General features: G+C 41.4%; 1 protein-coding gene across 21 annotated transcripts in view; it reads left to right on the top strand.

Moving 5' to 3' along the window:
* Positions 1-23,130, top strand: part of CPQ (carboxypeptidase Q) — a 567,207-nt gene that overhangs the window by 32,373 nt on the left and 511,704 nt on the right. For 4 of the 21 annotated variants that reach the window (XM_069600561.1, XM_069600562.1, XM_069600546.1 and 1 more), the window contains exon 2: positions 18,524-18,759. The exons of 6 other annotated variants lie outside the window; for them this stretch is intronic. The gene's annotated coding sequence lies outside the window, so the exon portion shown is untranslated. Of the gene's footprint in view, positions 1-9,061; positions 9,219-11,436; positions 11,556-18,523; positions 18,760-23,130 lie in introns of those variants that run through there. 11 more of the 21 variants (XM_069600565.1, XM_069600567.1, XM_069600558.1 and 8 more) reach the window with 9 other exon arrangements.

Genomic DNA, 23,130 nt, shown 5'->3' with positions numbered 1-23,130 from the left:
TGTTCTCTGGGGTCATGTATTACACAGTCAGCTCAGTTCTGTGTAGCAGCCCTAACACCTACCTGGTGCCTGATAATCTTCTAGGTAGTGGGGATACAGCAGTGAACTAAACAGGTGAAATCTCTGCCCTCAAAGAGTTTCCATTCTAGACTGGGAATATGGACCATAAGCTAAATGGATAAGTTAATTTTATACTATGTTTAGAAGTGACATGTTCTATGCAGAAAATAAACTGAGGGAGGAAGAGAAGGACTGGTAGAGTCAGGGAGGCACTGGAATTTTGAATCTGGTGGTCAAGGAAAAAGTGAATTTTGAGCACAGCCTTGAAGGCACTGTGTTCCTTCTGGGTAAGAGTGTTCCAAACAGTGAGAACAGTTAGTACAGAAGTTCTAAGGTGCGGACTTTGTTCTTTAGCAAGGAGACCAGAGTGATTGGAGCTGGGGGAGAGAGTGGGAGTAAGGAGGTCTGAAAGTAGCAGGAGCCTGCGGGTATCTGAGCGAGATGGGGCGCAATTTGAGGGCTTTCAGCAGGGGAACATCCTGTTTGACAGCTAATGTTGGCTTGAGTACCATATTGCCTTGCTAGTAAGGAAGCAGCTTAAATACCACAGTGAAGCAACTTAGCCATAAAATGCTGTTAGGGCTGCAACTGGGGAAAAGGGTGGTTAGACTGAAAAAAAGGAAAACCCCCAAACCACACACACACAATACCCGTTGAGACTTTTTTATTACTTTTAAGATAGTGGAGATGGAGGAATTGGAGATAGTCCTATAATAAAAACAATCTTGTATCTCAAATAATTGTTGAATTAGAAACAATGAAACTGATCACAGATCTATTTTAGTAGGTAGTACAATAATATGCCAGCCATTACCACGGTATCTTAAAATTTTCAACATTGCAAAATACCCCAAATACCTGTTTCAGGTTGGATTCCTCACACTGGAAAAACCTGTTGAAAACCGAAAAGGTTTTGAAGAGGAAGGAGCCTGAGATGTAGAAGGGGCCGAAATGCATGAATTTTCTGAACTTTTTGTCCTTTCTTTAATGATGTTATGTTTAATACACTTTTGTGGTTTTATGTTTATTGTTTAATCAATATACTCCTTTATATCTCATTAAAGTCAGATCTACATGGCTGGGACTTCCCTGGTGGTCCACTGGCTAAGACACCAAGCTCCCAATGCAGGGGACTTGGGTTTGATCCCTGGTCTGGGAAATAGATCCCACATGCCACAGTTGAGTTTGCATGCTGCAACTAAAGATCCTGCATGCTGCAAAGATCACGATCCCACCTGCCACAACCGAGACATGGTGCAGCCAAATTAAAAAAAAAAAGATCTATGTGGCTGAATAGTATTGTTTTGTAGTCTCTAATGTGTAAGACTTCATCACCTATAACCCAAATTAGTGGTACTAAGGCTGTAAGTTTCCTGAAGAAATGTTTGTGGAGACTAAGATAATGAAAAACTACCTGTCTTACTTGGCTAAGAATTATTGCATTGGATTCACATTTCTCTAGATAAAAATCTGTCAGCATGTCCATGACAGGCACATATTTTCGGGTTGAAACTTGGCATGGCAGTTCCAAAGAAGAAAGAGATTCAAACAAAACGTGAAGAAAATCTTACTTTTGTTTGAAGAAGGAGACATTCCCTTTGTACCCTGATACAGCTACATCCCACAGAAGTGGGAATGTTGATTTTTATTTTGTTTCTAGTAAAATAAGGAGTGCCTTTGAAAACAGTTTATCTTCAGATGTAAAGGTGGAAAAACACCTTTTGATGTTTGGCAACAGATTTGCTTAAGAATAGAAATGGTTTAGAGGGCTTTTTAAAAAGAAGTAGTATTGTCTACATTTTTTCCCTCCTGGTTATCATAATCAGATTGAAAACTGAAACACTGATACCCCTAAGGGTGCAATTTATCTGGCCTGTCCCTGGAACAAAACAAGAATACCCGCAAAGGTGACACCCTCTTTAGAAAAATAAAGAGACACTAAGTGCATATTTGTTGAGAATTTGAGAAGATACATGACAGATAAAGCATATAAAAAAGGCTTTAAGTTTTTATAGTTTTTGAGGCCATATGTGCAAGTGGAACACCACTCAAAAAGAGTATGTAGTGAAATGTCAGATTCCCCCTTCCTTCTGCCCTGAGCCACTGGGTTACTCTTCACAGACGCAACCCCTGCTCGCACAGGAACCCCTTGTTATCATGTCTTGGGTATTCTTCAGGAGACAGTTCTTCTTCTTCTTCTTTTTTATTGTAGTTAAATAGTAGTTTATTATGCATTTTATTCTGTGCCTCATTTTTTTTTTTCCTGACATTTCATCTTTAGGCTGATCAATGTTTGTTCAGAGAGAGCACTTCATTCTTTTTAATAGTTTCATGTTTTACCTGAACAGATGTGCCATAACGTATTTAGTCTCCTATAAACAGGCATTTAGGCTTTTCTACACTTTTACTGTTATAAACTATATAACAGTAAATATCCTTGTGGACTTCCCTGGTGGCTCAGATGGTAAAGAATCTCCTTCAGTGCAGGAGACCCAAGTTCGATCTCTGGGTCTGGAAGCTTCCCTGGAGAAGGAAATGGCAACCCACTCCAGTATTCTTGCCGGGAGAACTCCACGGACATAGGAGCCTGACCATACGGTCGCAAAGAGTCAGACACGAATGAATGACTAACACACACACACACACACACACACACACACACCCTTGTGTGTAGGTCTTTTTGCTTGAGTATATTTGTAGGATAATTTCTAGAGGAGGAATTCTTATGTTAAAAAGTGCATGCTCTCTATAGAAATTGTACACCCCCAGCAGCAATAGATAACTGTGCCTATTTCCCTATCTCCTTGTTACCACCATGTAAAAACCTTAAGATATTTGGCAGTCTGATGGAGGGAAATTGTACCCTGTATTGGTTTTTATCTCATTGTAAATGATGTTGAACATTTTTTCCAAACTTTAAAAGTGATTTGTATTTTCTGTGATCTGTCCATTCATGTCTTTTAATTCTTTTTAAAAGCATTATTACAAACAAAATGAAAGGACAGTCTACAGAATGGGAGACAATATTTGCAAATAGTGTACCTGTCAAAGGATGAATCTCCAAAATATTCAAACAGCTCATACAGCTCAGTGTCAAAAAGAGCAAGCAATCCAATTTAAAAAAAAAAAAAAACAGGCAGAGGATCTGAATAGACATTTCTCCAAAGAAGATATGTACATGGCCAAAAAGCACATGAAAAAATACTCGGCATCACTATGTATTAGAGAAATGCAGGTCAGAATGACAGTGGGGAATCACCTCACACTGGTCTGAATGGCCATCATCAAAACATCTACAAACAGTAAATGCTGGAGAGGGTGTGGAGAAAAGGGAACCCTCCTTTATTGTTAGCAGAAATGAAAATTGGTACAACTGTTGTGGAGAACAGAATGGTTCCTTAAAAAGGAACAGAGGTTCCTTAAAAAACTAAAACTAGAACCACCATATGATCCAGCAATCCTATTCCTGGGCATTTACCTGGAGAAAGCCATGATCCAGAAGAATACATGAACCCCAGTGTTTATTGCAGCACTATTTACAATAGCCAAGACATGAAAGTGAAGTTGCTCAGTTGTGTCTGACTCTTTGCGACCCCGTGGACTGTAGCCCACCAGGCTCCTCCGTCCATGAGATTCTCCAGGCAAGAAAACGGGAGAGGGTTGCCATTTCTTTCTCCAAGAGATCTTCCCGACCCAGGGATCGAACCCAGGTCTCCTGCATTGCAGGCAGAGGCTTTAACCTCTGCGCCACCAGGGAATCCCTTGGAAGCAGTCTAAATGTCTGTCATCAGAGGAACAGATAAAAAAGATATGGTACCTTTATACAATAAACTATTTCTCAGCCATAAAAAAAGAATGAAATAATGCCATTTATAGCAACATGGATGGAACCTAAAGATTGTCATACTAAGTGAAGTAAGACAGACAAATACCATATGATATCACTCACATGTGGAATCTAGTTAAAGAAAAAAGATAGAAATGAACTTAATTACAAAATAGAAACAGACTTACAGACACTGAAAATAAACTTGTGGTTATCAAAGGGGAGAGGTGAAGGGGAGGGAAAAATCAGGAGCTTGGGACGAACACACAGATGCTACTGTATATGAGATAAATAACCAGCAAGGACCTGCTAAATGGTACAGAACTCTACTCAGTATTCTGTATATGAGAAAAGAATCTAAAAAAGAATGAATGCATGTATATCTGTAACTGAATAACTTTGCTGCACATCTGACACTAACACAACATTGTAAATCAACTGTATGCCAATAAAATTAAATATTTTTTAAAAGCTTTATTGTACTTTTCTTATTGACTTGTGAGAATCCTTAATGCATTTATGACTATGTTTTCTCTTTTTATAGTTTCTGGTCTTACATTTAGGTCTTTAATCGATTTTGAGTTTGTCTTTGTGTATGGTGTTAGAAAGTGTTCTAATTTCATTCTTTTACATGTAGCTGTCCACTTTTCCCGGCACCACTTAGTGAAGAGACTGTCTTTTCTCCATTGTATATTATTTCCTCCTTTGTCAAAGATAAGGTGCCCATAGGTGCATGGGTTTAACTCCAGGCTTTCTATCTTGTTCTGTCACTTGTCTGAAAAGCTTTTGACTTCTCAATCAATTTTGAATGAGATCCTTGCCAAGTAGAGTAATCTTGGCTTTATATTTTTCCCTTTCAGAACTTTAAATATATCCTACCATTCCATTTTGGCCTGCAGACTTTCTTCCAAAAGATCAGCTATTGATCTTATGGGGTTTCCCTTGTATGTTGCTTGTTGTTTTTCCTTGCTGCTTTTAATATTCTTTCTTTGTGTTTAATCTTTGTTAGTTGTGTCTCGGCATGTTTCTTCTTGGATTTATCCTGTATGGGACTCTCTGCACTTCTTGGACTTGATTGACTATTTCCTTTCCCTTATTGGGGAAGTTTTCAACTATAATTTCTTCAAAAATTTTCTCAAACCCTTTCTTTTTCTCTTCTTCTGGGGTTCAAATGTTGGTGAGTTTAATATTGTCCAGAGGTCCCTGAGAATGGCCTCGGTTCTTCTCCCTCTTTTTCCTTTATTCTGCTCTTCAGCTATGATTTCGACCATTCTATCTTTCAGCGGACTTACCATTCTTCTGCCTCAGTTATTCTGCTATTGATTCCTTCTAGAGTACTTTTAATTTCAGTAATTATGTTGTTCTGCTCAGTTTGTTTATTTCTTCTAGGTCCATGTTAAATGTGTTAATTGATTCTTCTGTTTTCTCCATTCTGTTTTTGAGGTTTTAGATCATCTTTACTCTCATTACTCTGAATAACTTTCAGACAGTGTTGCCTATTTCCTCGTCGTTTATTTGGTCTTGTCAGTTTTTACCTGGTTCCTTCTTTTGTTGCGTATTTCTCTGTCTTGTCAATTTTTTCTGCTTGTGGTCTCCTTTTCTCAGGCTGCAGTGTTGCATTCCTTCTTCTTTTTGGCTTCTGCCCTCAGTGGATGAGATTGTTCTAGCGAGTTGTGTAAGCTTTGTGTGGGGAGGGACTTGCACCTGTGTTCCTGGTGGGAGGAGGTAAGGTTGTTTTTTCCCCTCTGATGGACAGTGCCGTGTCAGTTGGTATGTTTTGGGGTGTCTGTGGGAAGCCTGTCTGCTGATGACTAGGTTTCTGTCTTTGTCTTGCTTGTTGTTTGGTTGAGGCATTCTGCAGTGGGTGTTGCTGACAGTCGGGTGACGCCTGGTCTTGGGTACAGGTGGAGGCCTTCGTGGGAGTTCTCACTAATTAATACTCCCTGGGGTCAGGCGTTCTCTGGCAGCCTAATGTCCTAGACTCAGCATTCCCACTCCAAAGGCTCAGGCCAGTCTGTGGCAGGGAAACCGAGATTCCACAAGCTGTTTGTTACGGCAATAAAGGGGTTTAAAGCAAATACACAAAAATAAAAAATAAAACAAGAATGAAAAAACAAACCCCAGACAAATGATAAATACAAAATCAGACAAATAATAACAAAAACAAAGGAACACACACACACACAGAAACAAAACCAAAATAGTCCAAAGAAAGGAAAGTACAAGAGAGTGACCTGGTGAGCAAAGGAAAGCAAAAAATTTATCGACCAATTAAAAATGAAACAAAATAAAACATAAACCAGAAAATAAGACCAAAGCAGAGTGCCAACTGGAGAATAAAGCAAGGAAAACAAAACAAACTAACAAGCATGCTGAGATAAAGACAGAAAAGGAAGGAAAAAATATAGAAAAGCAAAGTTAAGCAGAAGTGTATAAAAAAGATGTATATATATTAAAGAATATCTACAGCAGGAAAAGAACAAGAAAAACAAGCAAAACTAATAAAAAAGATAAAAAACTGCACAGAAGTTCAAAAAGCCAACTTAGAGGTAGAAGTATATAAAGGAAATAAAAACTGTGATTTAATAAAAAGTTCTCAAAAGCTTAAATAAAGTTAAGAATAATAATAAAATCGACAACTATAGCAACAGAGGAAAAAAAAAAAGAAGAACAAAAATCCAGAAACAACTACAGAGTGAATCAAAAGACAAGAATAATACTAAATGTTCTTCTCGGATCTCAGCTATCAGCTTCCTTTCCCTCAAAACTGAGTCACAGTCTACCGTCCCCTCCCTAGATTGCCCTCCAGGACTGGGCTGGTCTCTATACCTGCTGTGGGGACAGCTCAGACTCTAATCCGGCCCTTCCCCTGCATGTTCTTGCCTCCACTGTCCACTGCTGCCAGAGCTAGGGTGTTTTCTTTTGTGGTAACTCTCATTGTCCTTTTATATGTTCCATAGACACAGAGTCTGCCTAGTTGATTGCATGGATTTAATCTGCTGCTCGTACAGCTGGTGAAACGGTTCTCGATCCTCTTCCTTAACCTCCCTGACCCTGGAGTTCAATTGTAGTTTTATCCCCAACTCTGTGGTAACAAACCTGCCTGCAATGCAGGAGACCGCGGATTGATGCCTGGGTTGGGAAGATCCCCGGGAGGAGGAAATGGCAACCTGCTTCAGTATTCTTACCTGGAGAATCCCATGGACAGAGGAGCCTGGTGGGTTGCGGTCCATGGGGTCACAAACAGTCAGACACGACTGAAGCGACGTAGCATGCAGGCATGCATTGGAGAAGGAAATGGCAACCCACTCTAGTGTTCTTGCCTAGAGAATCCCATGGACAGAGGAGCTTGGTGGGCTGCTGTCCATGGGGTCGCACAGAGTCGGACAAGACTGAAGCGACTTACATGCATGCGTGCAAGCAACCAGCACTGCCACTTTCGAGGGTGCTCCCGAGGCTGCCCTGGAGGACGGGTCTACCTCAGTGGGGGCCAGGTGTGACCGTGGTGCAGCTTCTTGGATCACTGGGACCCCTGCACTGCCAGGTATGCAAGGAAGCTGGTAGCCACGGGCACAGGAGATTTGGCCCTCTAGCCTCTAGCACCTCTGCCCCAATGAGACCTGAGAGTATGCCCCATGAGAGTATGGAGGTGACAGCTGCTTGGACAGTGGGGACTCTGGCGGCTCCAAGTGTGCAGGGCCACCAGCAGCCTCAGGGGCAGGAGCTATGGCACCATTAGAGTCTTTTTCTAGCTTCTGGCAGCTGGTGTTACAGGGCTGCCTTGGTTCAATAGCCCTCCAAACTGGTGAGAAAACTGTGATCTCAAAAGAGTTCTCAGTGTACCATTCCTGTGTTTCTTATTGTCCTGAATGCCGCCAATTGGAGGAGGAAATGGCAACCCACTCCAGTTCTCTTGTCTGGAGAATTCCATGGACAGAGGAGCCTTGTGGGCTACAGTCCATGGGGTCCCAAAGAGTCAGACATGACTGAGTGATTAACACACACACTGCCACCAATTCTGACTGACTACACTAAACTTTCTTGTCTTAGAGTTCCTGCCAAGGATCAAGCCATTCTGCCTTTGTGCCACCATTTGAATGAACATCAGCCCCTAAGTAAAAGCTTTTTGTAGTCTATAGAGGTGGTCATTTAATTTTCTTTATTATATTATTAATATGCAAAATTATTTAATCAATTTTAATTATAAAATTACTCCTTTATTTTGGGAATAAACTCTCCTTGGTAATGGCATGATATATTTTAATATGATCCTGGATTCTGTTTGCAATATTTGTCTAATGTTTTTAAAATGAAATATTTATGAATATTCAAATATTCATAAAATGAATTTGAACTGTAGTTTTGTTTTTTCTACACTATCTTTATTGGAGGTTTATATCTTCATAAACATAATTTTGAGGCTTTTCTTCTTTTCCTATGCTCTGAAACACTAAATGGCATTGGGCTTATCTGCTTCTTAAGGATTTGGCAGAATTTCTCTTGTAAAACAAACTGTGTGTTGAAATATTTTTGTAGGAGTAAATGTTTGACAATTTGTCCTACTTTTTTTATGGACGTTAGTCTGTTAAATTTTCATTCCTATCTGGGGTAGATTTCTTAGTAAATAATCTGTTTCATCTTAGTTCTCAAATTTACTCACATTGAGTGACCAAAATTGTGTTTTAGGATTTTAATTTCTTATGCTTTGTCATTTTCTCATCATTGTTTCTTTCCTTCTAACTAAAAAAAAAAAAAAAAAAAAAGTATGCAAATCAAAGGTTTTCTATTGTATTCGCCACTCCCTCTTCACCCAAGAAACAGTTCTTGGATTTCAGGTTTCTCAAGAGGCAGTCAGGTGGTCTGGTATTCCCATCTCTTTCAGAATTTTCCACAGTTTATTGTGATCCACACAGTCAGAGGCTTTGGCATAGTCAATAAAGCAGAAATAGATGTTTTTCTGGAACTCTCTTGCTTCAATCCACATAGTTCTTTTTTTAATCATTATTTTCTAGATATCCTACATCTTCTGTTTTTTAGAAATTAATTTCTGTATGTGTTTGGCTGTATTCGGCCTTAGTTGCAGCATGTGGGAATCCTCACTGAGTCATACAGGACCTTTGGTTGCAGTGTGTGGACTCTGCTTGTGTCACGTGGGCTCAGCAGCTGTGGCTCACCGGCTCCAGAACACACAGGCTTCAGTAGCTGTGGTGCCCGGCTTAGTTGCTCTGCAGCACTGGGATTGTAATTCCTCAACTTCTTGCATCCCCTGCATTGCAAGGTGGATTCTTAACCACTGGACCACCAGGGAGGTCCCTCTACAGCTTCAATTTTGGTATCATCTTTGAAATATGATATCGGTTACATCATATTTGGAAGCAGAGAAAACTTTAGCAATATAAGTTTATTCATTTATATTGAAGTGTAATTGACTTACAATGTTGAACCAATATCTGCTGTACAGCAAAATGACTCGTTTATACACATTTATACACTTTTTAGTATTTTTTTTCTGTTATGACTTATCACAGGATGTTGAATGTAGTTCCCTGTGCTATACATTAGAACATTGTTGCTTACCCATTCTGACTATGAGAGTTTGCATCTACAGCCCCAGACTCCCAATCCATCCCTCTCCCTCTCCCTCCCCCTTGGCACCACAAGTCTGTTCTCTATGAGTCTGTTTCTCTATAAGTCTGTTTGTGGATAGATTCACTCATACCATGTTTTAGATTCCACATATAACTGGTATCATACGGTATTTGTCTTTTTCTGACTTACTTCACTTAGTATGGTAATCTCTAGTTTCATTCATGTTGCTGCAGACGGCTTTTTTTTTCTGGCTGAGTAGTATTCCATTGAATATATGCACCACAGCTTCTTTATCTGTTTGTCTGTAGATGGACATTTAGGTGGCTTCCATGTTTGTGAACAGCGCTGCTATGAACATAGGGGTGCATGTGTCTTTTTGAACTATAGTTTATCTAGGTATATTCCCAGTAGTTGGATTGCTGAATCACATGGTAATTCTATTTTTATTTTTATGAGAAACTTTCATTCTGTTTTCCATAGTGGCTATACCAGCTTACATTCCCACCTATAGTGTAAGAGGGTTCTAAAAGTTAACAGAATTTTAAGATATCTCATGGTAGAATTTTTTTATGTTCTAGTTTTGTTATTTTAAAGTTTTATTGCATTGTGATCACAGATATTTATACTGTTTCTACTTTTTTGGAACTTGCTAAAGTTTTCTTTGTTTCCAGATAGTCAGTTTTGTAAATGTATCTTGGGAACTTGAAAGAAGGTATGTTCTCTATTTTCTGAGCATATCACTTAGCGGTACATTATTTTATTTATGTTTTCTAAATTCTGAGATATATTCTGTCTGTTCTGTCATGTACATGAAAGAAAAGAATCAAAATTTCCTGTTGCTGAGATTATATTTTCTAGTTTAAAACTTCTATTTTTTAAATATATTTTGCTTTATGGATAGCAATGCTATATTGATGGATACTTAGATATTTGTAGCAATTAATCTTCATATTGGATTGTACTATTTAACATTATAAAGCTTTTTTCAGTTAATGTATTTTACTTTGCATTCAAACTTATCTGATATTAATATCATGAACCTTGCTTTCTTTTTATTTGCTATTGCTTTTTAGAGCCTTTGCTCTTCCTTTTATCGTCAACCTTTTTTACCGAATCTAAAGGTCTCCTCTTATATGCCGCAGATAGTTGGATTTTGCTTTGAGAGTCAGTCTAACGGTCCCTTTTTTCTGTAAATAGTTAAGTTTAAGTTATATGTGTTTATGGAAATAAATGTTTGCTTTTAGTTCTGTCATCTTTTTGTTTGTTTTTAAATTTACAATATGAATTAAATACAGTTTAGTTGGGTGAACTGCCTTGTTGGGTTGTGTGTGTACTTTATGGTAATTTGGAAGATTTGTACTTTTGTTCTAGTAGTTACCCTTATGATCATCTTTACATATTTCTCTCTTTTCTCCCTGTGAACATTGATGAATGTGGCTATTTCCACTTCTTTCTACTACCTTCACCACCAAATTCATAGTGTTATATTTCTTTTTATCTCTTTAAATATAATTCTACATTTAATTATGTTATATACATTTAAAACATTTAATTCTAAAGCTTGATTTGTCAGTTTTAAAAGATATCTTTTGACCTCTAGTATATCAAAATATTTTCATCAATGAATAACTGAAAACTGTCAGCAGATCTAATGATTGCTTAATCGATAAAGACGTGTTATCTCAATAACAAATGTCCAGAGATAGGATAGTTCTAGTATCTCAGTAGTGTCTTTAAGGACCTTGGGTTTTTGCATCTTTCCACTTTGCATTCCTTAGCATGTAGACTGTATCCTCATGGTTATCTCTTTTTGGTTCCATTACAGGGATGGAGTAGCTATGAAGCTGAGGCAAGAGATGGAAAAACAGTGCTGTTTTGCCTTCTCACATTTCTTCACAAGAGCAAAGAAACAAATGTTTCCTCATCCCTCATTGGCTAGAACTGAACCACATGTTCATGCTAAGGCATTAACTGTTAAGGCAAACAGACTACAAAGCCTGGCTTAGACCGTTCCTCAAAACTGAGGGGAGCCCCCTCTAGCTCTGCTGAAGAAGCAGCTGGGGAGAATAGACTTGTGCAGGTGGGACCTACACATTGGCGTCTGCTATCCCTGCTTCCTTAAGATGGGAAACCAGCAGAAGTAGATCATCACTAACTTTCTTGTTGCTTTGCTCCTTTACTTGTTAATAAACTTTTCTGCATGTTATGGCTTATAACACAGTAATTCTATCCTATAATCATAATCTCTCTATTTGTTTTGTTCTTAGTTATAGTGAATTCAGTACTGCTGAATTAGTCATTTTTTGTTGGAATTTTTTTCATTTATTTCTTGATTAGCTGAGGTTAATATACTAGCGGTTTCTTCAAAGGATGGTGAAGAGGAGAGAGGGAATCAATTTGGGTCCTTCCATGCTCAAAAAATGTTTGTCAGCTGTCGTTATACTTCAGCAACAGTTCTTTTGGATACAAAATGCTTGGTCTTGATGTATTTCCTTGAGAATTTTTCTCCAGATCGGGAAATAAATATGGATTGAATCCTGTCTGTTTCATTGTTTTGATTATGTGCTTTGGAGACAATGTCTATGCATATGTTTGATTCCATTTTTTTGAATTCCATATATTTCATTTTTGCTATAATTGTTTGAAAATTATAATTTTGTTGTAAATATTTTTAACTTGTATTTGCATTTCATTCTGATCACTGTTCTCATTTGTGTCCTTCCTGATCCTTACTCTTTTTACCGGTCTCTTTGGGCTGTCTCTAAAATGATTTTCATTTCTCTGATGATTTTATTTTTCTTTTCTATTGATGAATTCCATCAATACATAATTAATCTCTTTCTATTGACTTGGTTTATTTAACTTAAGCTCTTGTATATTTACACTGAGTTTTTGTTTTATAGGGGCATTTGCTTATTTTTGATTTTGTGAAGTTTTATCTGGCCACATTTTTCATCTGTTCTGTCCCAATATTTTTTTAAGTCACTTTTTTTCTCCTTTGTGACTTTTATGTAATTTTTAAATTTTATGTGGCTGTGCTGCATGGCTTGCTGGATCTTAAGTTTTCTGACCAGGATCGAACCTCCCTGGCAGTGAAAGCTCTGAGTCCTAACCACTGGACCACCAGAGGTTTCCCTTCCCTCACTTTTTATGGTCCTCTTTAAATGAGGCATGTTCGTTCCATGTCAGTTATTTGTGTAAGGTTTGTAAGGGAGAGGGACGACTGCTGTGTTCCAGGCTAGTAGCAGATGTCCCTGGGACATGGGACTTTGTTGGAGAGTATGGTCTTTTAGCTTCTACTTTCTTCCTCAGTGCTTCATCATCAGCTTTCTGAAAATACGGCTTGTATGTTTGACTTGTTACCTGTTCCCAGCTACCTGCTTTCTTCTGTGCTAACTCTGGTCCAGAAAATCTGCTGCTACTTCATGTCTCTACTATCATCATTCCAAACAAGGGGTTGCTGCTTCTTTCCATCAGATTGGGCAGTTTGGAAAACTGTCCTCGGCTGGGTTTGTCTCAGATCAGTAGCCACCAGTGCTCTCTTCTGACATCTTTGTGCAGCCCTGTTTGAGCTGTGACACAGGTTTATATGTCTAATGCAAGGAAAATGTGGTATGCGCCTCTTTTGAACGCTATAGTTGTTGACTTGTTCAGACTCTTGCGGTCTCTCCTGATAATGGCAGGGATTAGGAAAAGCTGACCTAGGGTTGCAAAATCACTGCAGATGGTGACTTGCAGCCATGAAATTAAAAGTTGCTTGCTTGCTCATTGGAAGAAAAGCTATGAGCAACCTAGACAGCATAGTAAAGAGCAGAGGCATTACTTTGCCAACAAAGGCCCATCTAGTCAAAGCTATGGTTTTTCCAGTAGTCATGTATGGATGTGAGAGTTGGACTATAAAGAAAGCTGAGCGCCAAAGAATTGATGCTTTTGAACTGTGGTGTAGGAGAAGACTCTTGAGAGTCTCTTGGACAGCAAGGATATCAAACCAGTCCATCCTAAAGGAAATCAGTCCTGAATATTCATTGGAAGGACTGAGGCTGAAGCTGAAACTCCAATACTTTGATCACATGATGTGAAGAACTAACTCATTGGAAAAGACTCTGACATTGGGAAAGATTGAAGACAGGAGGAGAAGGGGATGACAGAGGATGAGATAGTTGGATCGCATCACCGACTCAGTGGACATAAGTTTGAGTAAACTCTGAGTTGGTGATGGACAGGGAGGCCTGGCGTGCTGCAGTCCATGGGGTCACAAAGAGTCAGACATGACTGAGCAACTGAACTGAACTGAACTGAACTAGCCTTGATACACAAACTGGGACATCAGTCAACTCTCTGCAGATTTTGGACTTGTTAGCCCCAAAATGGTGTGAACCAATATCTTATAATAAATCTTTGTTTTTCTGGAGAACCCTGGCTAATACACACAGGGTATGGAGACTGACTAAATATAGGAACCACAGATGAGTTAAAGATGACTTAAAATTTGGGATTAAGAATTGTGGAGAATAATAACTGTAGTAATAGAAATGGGGAAATTGAAAATAGGAAGTCAGTTTTGAGGGAGAATTTGTTTGGTTTTGGTTTAGTTGACTCTGAAGTGAAATTGGAGATGCAAGTGAAGTTATTTTGAGTGGCTGCAGTAAGGTAGGCAGCTGTTTGGTTAGTCTGGGTATGGCATCTTGGAATCATCTGCAAGTGGGAGAACAGAAGTCACTTGAGAGAGCAAAGTCCACAGGGCAGTGAGATAGAGGAGCCTGGTGGGCTGCAGTCCATGGGGTTGCAAAGAGTCTGGCACAACCGGCAGAGTTGGACACAACTGACCGACTAACACTTACTTACTTACTTACTACTAGTTACCAGTATTCCTCAAAATGTTTATAATTTGATTGAGGACTTAAGAACTACATTTGAACAATAATACAAGTTTTAAAAGTTAGTTTAAAAAGTGGAACATTTTGGTAACTAGTATAAGAATTAGTTTACTTGGAGAAATGCCTTTTTTGAGATGATGTTTGATAAGTTTGGGCAAGAGTTGTTAGGCTCCAAGGCCTGGCAGGTCCTCAAGTTTCTGCAAGAACGAATTTAAAAAGCAGGAGGATCAAGAGGGTCATTGATGGTGGTATGAGAGATGGCTTTAGGGAGAGGAAAGCCAAAAGAGGATTTTTTTCATGTGAAATTCTCTGTTTTCTGAAATGTGACCCTTTCTTATTCTCTATATATATCAGTAATAACCATAAAAATCACAATAAAAGTTTGTTGAGTCGATTTCCTTTGGAAACCAGTAAAGGAGCTGGGATTTATAAAAACACACACTTCATGTGATTAAATTCAAGACAGTGATGTTGTTAATAAGTCCTGTAATTTTGGAGAAGGGCAAGGACTCTCTGGTTTGAGTTGTCTCTGGGAAATGGATCTTGAAGTGAATCTGAAAGGCTGGATGCAATATGACCGACAAGGAGAGCATTCCGTCGGTGACTGTGACGTTGGTAAAGGCAGGAATGTACCTAAGACAGGCTTGAAACAACACATGAATGGTCTGGTCTGGCTGGATTCCTTCAGGCTTTCAGTGGGAGTGCAAGACTGCAGATTTGCTTGTAAATGAATATAAGGACTGCCCTGAATAAAGTTGTTGTTGGTCTTTTTTTGCCTCTCTATGCCTTGTGGGATCCTAGTTCCTCCACCAGCGATCAAACCCATACCCCCTGCAGTGGAAGCTTGGAGTCCTAAGCACCAGACCAGCAGGGAAGTACTGAAGTTGTAGTTCTTAGTAAAGGATGAGCCTTCCATAGCCTGTGAGTTTTTTTTTTTTTTTTTTTTTTTTTTTTACTGTACTTCACAGTGAGAGCCACCATTCATTTTGTTGTGAGACTTGGCCTTAATACTGTCAAAAATACAGAGAGGGAGCCGCTAGAGATGGGAAAACCAGGATAGGTTGGGGTCACTGGGGCTCAACTAGGAAAAAATTTTGAGAAGCATGACTTGACCTATAAAGTCCCAAAGCTGAGAGAGGTCAAGGAGAAGAGCCTTTCGGCAATTTGGAATTCCTGATGTGTAATAACACATCTCAGCAGTGGGCATGTGGCGGGATGGAGGGCAGTGACAGGCATGTGGCAGAGAGTTAGGAGGAGGCGGGTGGTGAGGAAAGAGCCATACTGGTAATGAGTGGGAGGGACAGAACGAGTGGCAGTCCAAGCAGGTGGTCCCCTCAGATAACTGACCAGGCAGAGAGGACTTCAGCATCAGGTAAGAGCCTGGAAGGAGAGAGCTTAGAGACAGGGACTAGAAATGTAAGAGTGAGCGGCCCCATGAAATGCCAAGGTGGACAGGATCTGGACAAGTCAGGCTAAGTGTAATTGACAGGAAGAGGGACATTCTCTCTCTGGGTGTCTCCTTCAGGGGGTGCTTCTGTTAGTGAGAATTCCAGGGAAGGGGAGAGTAGAGCTCTGACTCCCACAGTCAGTGAAGTATGGGGTCAGGGACTTCTGGGCTCCACTGTATGGAAGGGGTTTGGTCTTTTGTGAGCTGTGGTTCTGGTAGAGAATAGAAACCAAGGAAGAGACTAAGGGAAAATATGGGGTGAATTTATTTGATTACTTAAAGTTTTGATGCAAGATTAATTGAGTTTTAAAAAAAAGCATTTGCAGAGAGAGCAGGCAGAAGAAGCGGGCCATGATGTATAAACAAGCATCTCTGGGGGCCAGGATGGCACAAATGACTGAAGGGGGCAGGTCATGGACTGGAGAGCTCCTGCCCAGGCTCCGGGGGGAACCACTACCCAGCCTCTGCAGCTGTCACTGTGAGGGGGTGCACGGCCGGTGTGGCCCTTCCTGGGAGATCTGGAGTTTATGTGAGCCCTCTGGATGAATTGGCACTTGTTTCCAATTTTTTAAAAAAAATGCTGTGTAACTCAAACCAAAATGCCCATTGGCAGTTTTGGGGCCTTGGCCATCAGTTTGTCAGCCCTGTTAAATGAGAGCCGAGGAAGCCCTTGGGGTGGGACTTTTGGTTTTTTTACTGGTTGGCTTTCATTTGGGACCACCACTTAATGATGGAGAGTAGGGACATGTTTCTTCATCAGTTTCAGTTGAGTGGCGTTCTTCTGACTCCACTGACAGACGGACAACATTTAAAAACAGTTGTCACTGAGGCACTAGACTTTCAACATCCTTTGAAAGAATCTATAACCACAGCTTCACATTTGTACTCCACTAAGTACTGGTTCCAAATAGGAAAAGGAGTACATCAAGGCTGTATATTGTCACCCTGCTTATTTAACTTATATGCAGAGTACATCATGAGAAACACTGGGCTGGAAGAAGCACACGCTGGAATCAAGATTGCCGGGAGAAATATTAATAACCTCAGATATGCAGATGACACCACCCTTATGGCAGAAAGTGAAGAGGAACTAAAAAGCCTCTTGATGAAAGTGAAAGAAGAGAGTGAAAAAGTTGGCTTAAAGCTCAACATTCAGAAAACGAAGATCATGGCATCTGGTCCCATCACTTCATGGGCAATAGATGGGGAAACAGTGGAAACAGTATCAGACTTTATTTTTCTGGGCTCCAAAATCACTGCAGATGGTGATTGCAGCCATGAAATTAAAAGACACTTACTCCTTGGAAGAAAAGTTATGACAACCTAGATAGCATATTGAAAAGAAGAGACATTACTTTGTCAACAAAGGTCTATCTAGTCAAGGCTATGATTTTTCCAGTAGTCATGTATGGATGTGAGAGTTGGACTGTGAAGAAAGCTGAGTGCCAAAGAATTGATGCTTTTGAACTGTGGTGTTGGAGAAGACTCTTGAGAGTCTCTTGGACTGCAAGGAGATCCAACCAGTCCATCCTAAAGGAGATCAGTCCTGGGTGTTCTTTGGAAGGAATGATGCTGAAGCTGAAACTCCAGTACTTTGGCCACCTCATGTGAAGAGTTGACTCATTGGAAAAGACTCTGATGCTGGGAGGGATTAGGGGCAGGAGGAGAAGGGGATGACAGAGGATGAGATGGTTGGATGGTGTCACTGCCTTGATGGACGTGAGTCTAAGTGAACTCTGGGAGTTGATGATGGATAGGGAGGCCTGACGTGCTGCGATTCATGAGGTCACAAAGAGTCGGACATGACTGAGTGACTGAACTGAACTGAACTGAAGTTCAGTTAAAATTTGAAAGGCATGGTACCAATATCAAAGGCAGAACTTCTGTTGCATTGTATTGAGTGGAATGCAATGTCACTTCTCCTGTCACTTGGAATTGGTAACAAGGGCCCATGTATCAGCACCCCTTATTGTAAAGTGAGATGCGAATAAGTGGAGTCAGACATTTCTCCCAGAACTCAGTAAGAGGTGGCCAGACTGTTCTCATTCCAAACTGTTACCTCATACCTCCCCCATCCTTTCTCAGCTGAGGAAAGAAAGCGTGGGGTAGAGAGGAGAAAGAAGGCATTGTTACAGTCGTGAGATGCTGACCAAAGGTCCAAGCGTGGCAGTGTTTCCCTCCTTTCCCCACGGGGCCTTCCTGAGGACCTCCAAGCCCTATGACAGGGGGGCTGCCGGATGAGAGCCTGGGGGTGTCCCGGGAGCCTGGCTTCTCTCGCTGGCTTTTAGATGGTGGGTGACATGGGGCAACAGAGGCCACTCTTGATGCTACCATCAGCATGGAGTGGAGCTAAGCATGGGGAAGGAAGGAGAGAGACCGACACGGCTCTCCGAAGTGTAGGGCTATATGTGAATTTGGAAATTGGTGGCTGCTTCTTGCCTGGTCCTGGAGTCTGCCAAAGCTGATAAAGAAGGCTCCAGAGGGCAAGGCATCTAAGAAGGCAGAGGGGATCTCCCACCCCACCTAGAAGGTCCTGAAGGGGGATTTCCATGGTTCCTGTGGCTCCGCAGAGGAAGCAGAGAATGCAGGCTGGGAGGCCTGGGTTTTGGGATGATCAGGTGACATCTAGTTCAGGGGCTGGGGCAGATCCTGGGGGGTGTGGACTGACGGCTGAGACAACAGGAGACATACCGCCCAGCTCTCTGAGAGCATTCTCTGTTACAGACGGAGATGGAGCAGCGCGTTTCCCCAAGTAAACCACACTCACCTTCTGGGTAAAAACCTGCCAAATACGTGATGACCTCCAGCGGCTGAGAGAACCGGACTCGGCCAGAGTGGACACGCGAATACACTCTCGTGATCGCCCGCCTCTCACCGGCAGCTGGCCTGAGAGCTCGAGCCCTGCCACCTCACAGGTCTCCCTCTCTGCTCCAAAGCACTGGCCGACTGAAGCCTGGAAGGTGGGGAGGGGAGGAGGTGCCCTGGGCGCTGAGCAGGTCTCTCTACCTGGAGGGTGAGGACGGGAGAGGAGCAGACCCTTGGAGGCCCCTGTTCCTCCAAGCCCAGACCTGCCCTGAAGCAGGGCTGCCCCCGGGGGGTGGAAGGAGGGGAGCTTGAAACTGGCTGAGAAACAGGAGTCCAGGAAATAAATGGGTTTGTGTCTTAAAAACTGCACTGAGACTCTTCTAATAACTGAAAATGATCCGAAAATTCTGGAGTCTGTCCAGATGTTACTAAGGGACGATAAGGTATATGGTGCTTTTTGGCACAACTCACAGGAAAGACTGGGGAAAAATAAAACCGTTTCAAGTTCGTGTTTCGTTGAATGCAGACCATACAATTACCTGGTTATATGCAATAGAGTAGAAAGGATACAGATATTAAACTCAGGCTGACTTGGGTTTGGGTCCTTGCTCAGCCACTTACTTTCCACATGATTTCTGGCAAATTACTTTCTGCACAGTTTCCTTCACTGTGAAATGCGGATGGGTTGTAGCAAACACCTCCCAGGGATTTGAGGGAAGATTGAATGAAATAAGTTCTAGGAAGTGTCTAGTGTGATGGCTGCAGCATGGATCCTTGAAAAGGGGAGTGATCATTACTGTAACTCAAGACAGACGTGATAAGTCAAGGACTAATGGCCAGTGTAGCTGTCACCTGTCATTTACTGCAGTTAGACGTGTTAAATCTGCTAAGCATTTGATGTTTTCTAAATCCCAAACTTTCTTTTTCAGTAAAAGCAGTAGCAGTTTGAAAGCATTTTTCTGCTTGATATACAAGTTTAAACATATCTAACTGGAATCTAATTCTATGAAAACCATGAAAAAAGGGTCTCTTGTCCTGATCAGAAACACAAGGAAGCTCCAAAGAAGAGACCCGAGGCAGGGCTTCTGTCAGCCTCCAAATGTGCCACACACGTTTCACTGGGAAAACGCTCTGAATGACATGCTCTCAGCCTCGGGAGCGCGTTCCTCGGCAACCTTGGCAGAGGGGATTTTTATGCTGCCAGCCAGGGCCCTGCCACTTGGGGCTGGCTTGAGTGCCTTTGCTCCTACCAATTCCTTTTCCCCCATCTGAGGAACTTTTGTACGCTGATGGTCACTGTATCTCTTCCCTTGTACTCACTGGCCCTGACCCAGGCTTCCTCCCCTCTTCTCCCAGCTCAGCGGTGCAGGGGGAGGTTTGCTTTGAGAAGGTCCCCGCTTTGGCACTGCCATCCCACCTGGCTCCTCATCTCTCTCTTTACTTTGCCTGGAGCCTAGATTCCTTGTGACCCACTGAACACTGATGGAGCAGCTCTAGTCCCTTGCTGCCAGAAGGAGGGCAAGTTGCAGAGCTGCCCAGTTAACAAGAAGACTCCTGCCTGCGAATGGTCGATTCTTTCCCTTCCCCTCCCTTTCCTTCTCTCCTCACTCATACAGTAAACAAGTGTCTTTTCTGAGATCTCTTTTGTGCCACTTTTTTTTTTCTTCACATTTTTGTGCTTTTTGGGGGGATGATTACAGTGTATAAATTGGCCCTCAAATGTAGTCCTGAAGTGCTGTCCAGCATTCCAAGTGCAAGAAGGCTGTGATGTGCCTTACATGGAAGGCAAGGATAGATGTGCTTTGTTAGATAAGCTTTGTTCAGGCACGAGTTACAGTGCTATGGGCTGTACGTTCGATGTTAATGCGTCACTAGGTGTTATGCCCCTAACACCTGGTGGCTCAGATGGTAAAGTGTCTGCCTACAGTGCGGGAGCCCTGGGTTCGATCCCCGCGTTGGGAAGATCCCCTGGAGAAGGAAATGGCAACCCACTCCAGTACTCTTGCCTGGAAAATTCCATGGATGGAGTAACCTCGTAGGCTCCAGTCCATGGGATTGCCAAGAGTCGGACACGACTGAGCAACTTCACTGACTGACTGAGGTGTTATATATGGTGTCTTTAAAAGAAACACATGAAACAAAGTTAAGTATTGATAAGTTGCCCGAAACCTTATAACCAGAGGACAAGGAACCTAACCCTGTATTTCCCTAGGAGCCTCAGTTTAGTATTCTATAGTTCAGTGCTTGTGGTGACTTTATAGAGTATAACTACCATGAATAATGAGACTTGATTGTACATACTTTTCTGGCAAAGATGATAGAAAATATCTCCTTGCCATCTAAGTTTGGCTAGACACACAGCCATCTTTCTAAGCCGTGTTGTCAGTTTGCCACACGCCGCCCCTAATGCTGTACAGGCTTTGCTTCCTCATGTCGTAAAATCCCATACCCAATATCGTACATAGTACCTGAAGTGGCTGATGCTCAGTGAATACGGAGTGAATGAATGAGTTAACAAATGGTAAGTGAATGCTTCATATCCATAAAATAAACTAGTTTATTATTCCACATCTTAAGAAATACAAGAATGGACATGGGAATCAATAATTTCTTTAAGTAAGCCATAAAACTTTTAAGTTGCCTTCTAGTTGATTATATACTGTTTGTTAAGCACTGGCTGTTGGGATTTTCTGAATGGAATTTTACAGTTTGTTATATAGATTGTTTGTTTCCCTTAGTCCTGTCTGATAAGATTAAGGTCCGTCTTGGGTAAGAATGCAGTGTTGACTTCCTAAGAGCGCTTTAGTAAACGGAGAGATTATCAGCCACCAATGTCACTTCCTTGTCATCTGTTTCACTGTTGGGTTCAGAGATCAAGAATCACCAGCTTAGAGAGGTAGATTATGTAAGGGATTCTGGTCCATGAAGAGCCTTATAAATGCCTGGGGACCTATAAACGTGGATGATTTTGTTTCATTTATTTATCTATTCAGCAAGGATTTTGAACAAGTATTTTGGTGATGTAATTTGTAGTGTAAAAATGTGACTTCCCGGAGATTGCAGCTATTCTGTGGCATATTGGAAAATAGTCCTATTTAGAAAGCAATATATTTTATAATTTATTCCTTAAATATGCATTGATCATCTGTTATGTCCAGGCACATGGGTTATAGCAGCAGACAAAGCCTCTGTCCTTTGAAGTTTCCATTCTTCCAGGAGAAGCAGATAGTGAACAATAGATCAGTGCTTTTTCCTTTGGCCTTGTTCCTAACCCAGCCACTCTCTCACATCATGAATTTTATTGTCCCCATATTATTATCTGAAATTATCCTGCTTTGTGGGAGTCTATTTGTTCATTGTCTGTCTGCCTTCATAGGTATATCGCTCCAAAAGAGTGCACACCTTGCTTGTCTTTTCTGTTAACTAAATCTTCATCACCTACAACAGTGTTTGGTCTGATCAGTTCAGTTCAGTTGCTCAGTTGTGTCCGACTCTTTGCAACCCCATGAATCGCATGCCAGGCCTCCCTGTCCATCACCAACTCCCGGAGTTCACCCAAACTCATGTCCATAGAGTCAGTGATGCCATTCAGCCATCTCATCCTCTGTCGTCCCCGTCTCCTCCTGCCCCCAATCCCTCCCAGCATCAGAGTCTTTTTTTTTTTTACAAGTCAAAAATTTTTATTGAGATATTGTCGATGTACCAAAATTTGCTATTTGCTATGTTAATAATCCAATGAGTCAACTCTTCGCATGAGGTGGCCAAAGTATTGGAGTTTCAGCTTTAGTATCAGTCCTTCCAAAGAACACCCAGGGCTGATCTCCTTCAGAATGGACTGGTTGGATCTCCTTGCAGTCCAAGAGACTCTCAGGAGTCATCTCCAGCACCACAGTTCAAAAGCATCAATTCTTCGGTGCTCAGCTTTCTTCACAGTCTGACTCTCACATCCATACATGACTACTGGAAAAACCATAGCCTTGACTAGACAGACCTTTGTTGGCAAAGTAATGTTTTTGCTTTTGAATATGCTGTCTAGGTTGGTCATAACTTTCCTTCCAAGGAGTAAGCGTCTTTTCATTTCATGGCTGCAGTCACTATCTGCAGTAATTTTGGAGCCCCCCAAAATAAAGTCTGACACTGTTTCCACTGTTTCCCCATCTGTTTCCCATGAAGTGATGGGACCAGATGCCATGATCTTCATTTTCTGAATGCTGAGCTTTAAGCCAACTTTTTCACTCTAATAGTAGCTATTTAGTAAATGTTTCTCTATACTACATGATGTCTCAGATGGTAAAGAGTCTGCCTGCAATGAAGGAGACCTGGATTCAATCCCTGGACCAGGAAGATTCTGTGCAGAAGGGAATGGCAACCCACTCCAGTATTCTTGTCTGGAGAATCCTGTGGACAGAGGAGCCTGGCGGGCTACAGTCCATAGTCTCAGAGTTAGACACTGAGCAACTAACACTAATAAATGTTTGGTCATATTTATTTGTAGTTGTGGTAATGTTATGAAGTGTATTCTGTGA

This window comes from Ovis canadensis, chromosome 9 (genome assembly GCF_042477335.2).
Source record: "Ovis canadensis isolate MfBH-ARS-UI-01 breed Bighorn chromosome 9, ARS-UI_OviCan_v2, whole genome shotgun sequence".
NCBI classification, from domain to species: domain Eukaryota; kingdom Metazoa; phylum Chordata; class Mammalia; order Artiodactyla; family Bovidae; genus Ovis; species Ovis canadensis.
This window is presented reverse-complemented; position numbering and strand designations above follow the sequence as displayed.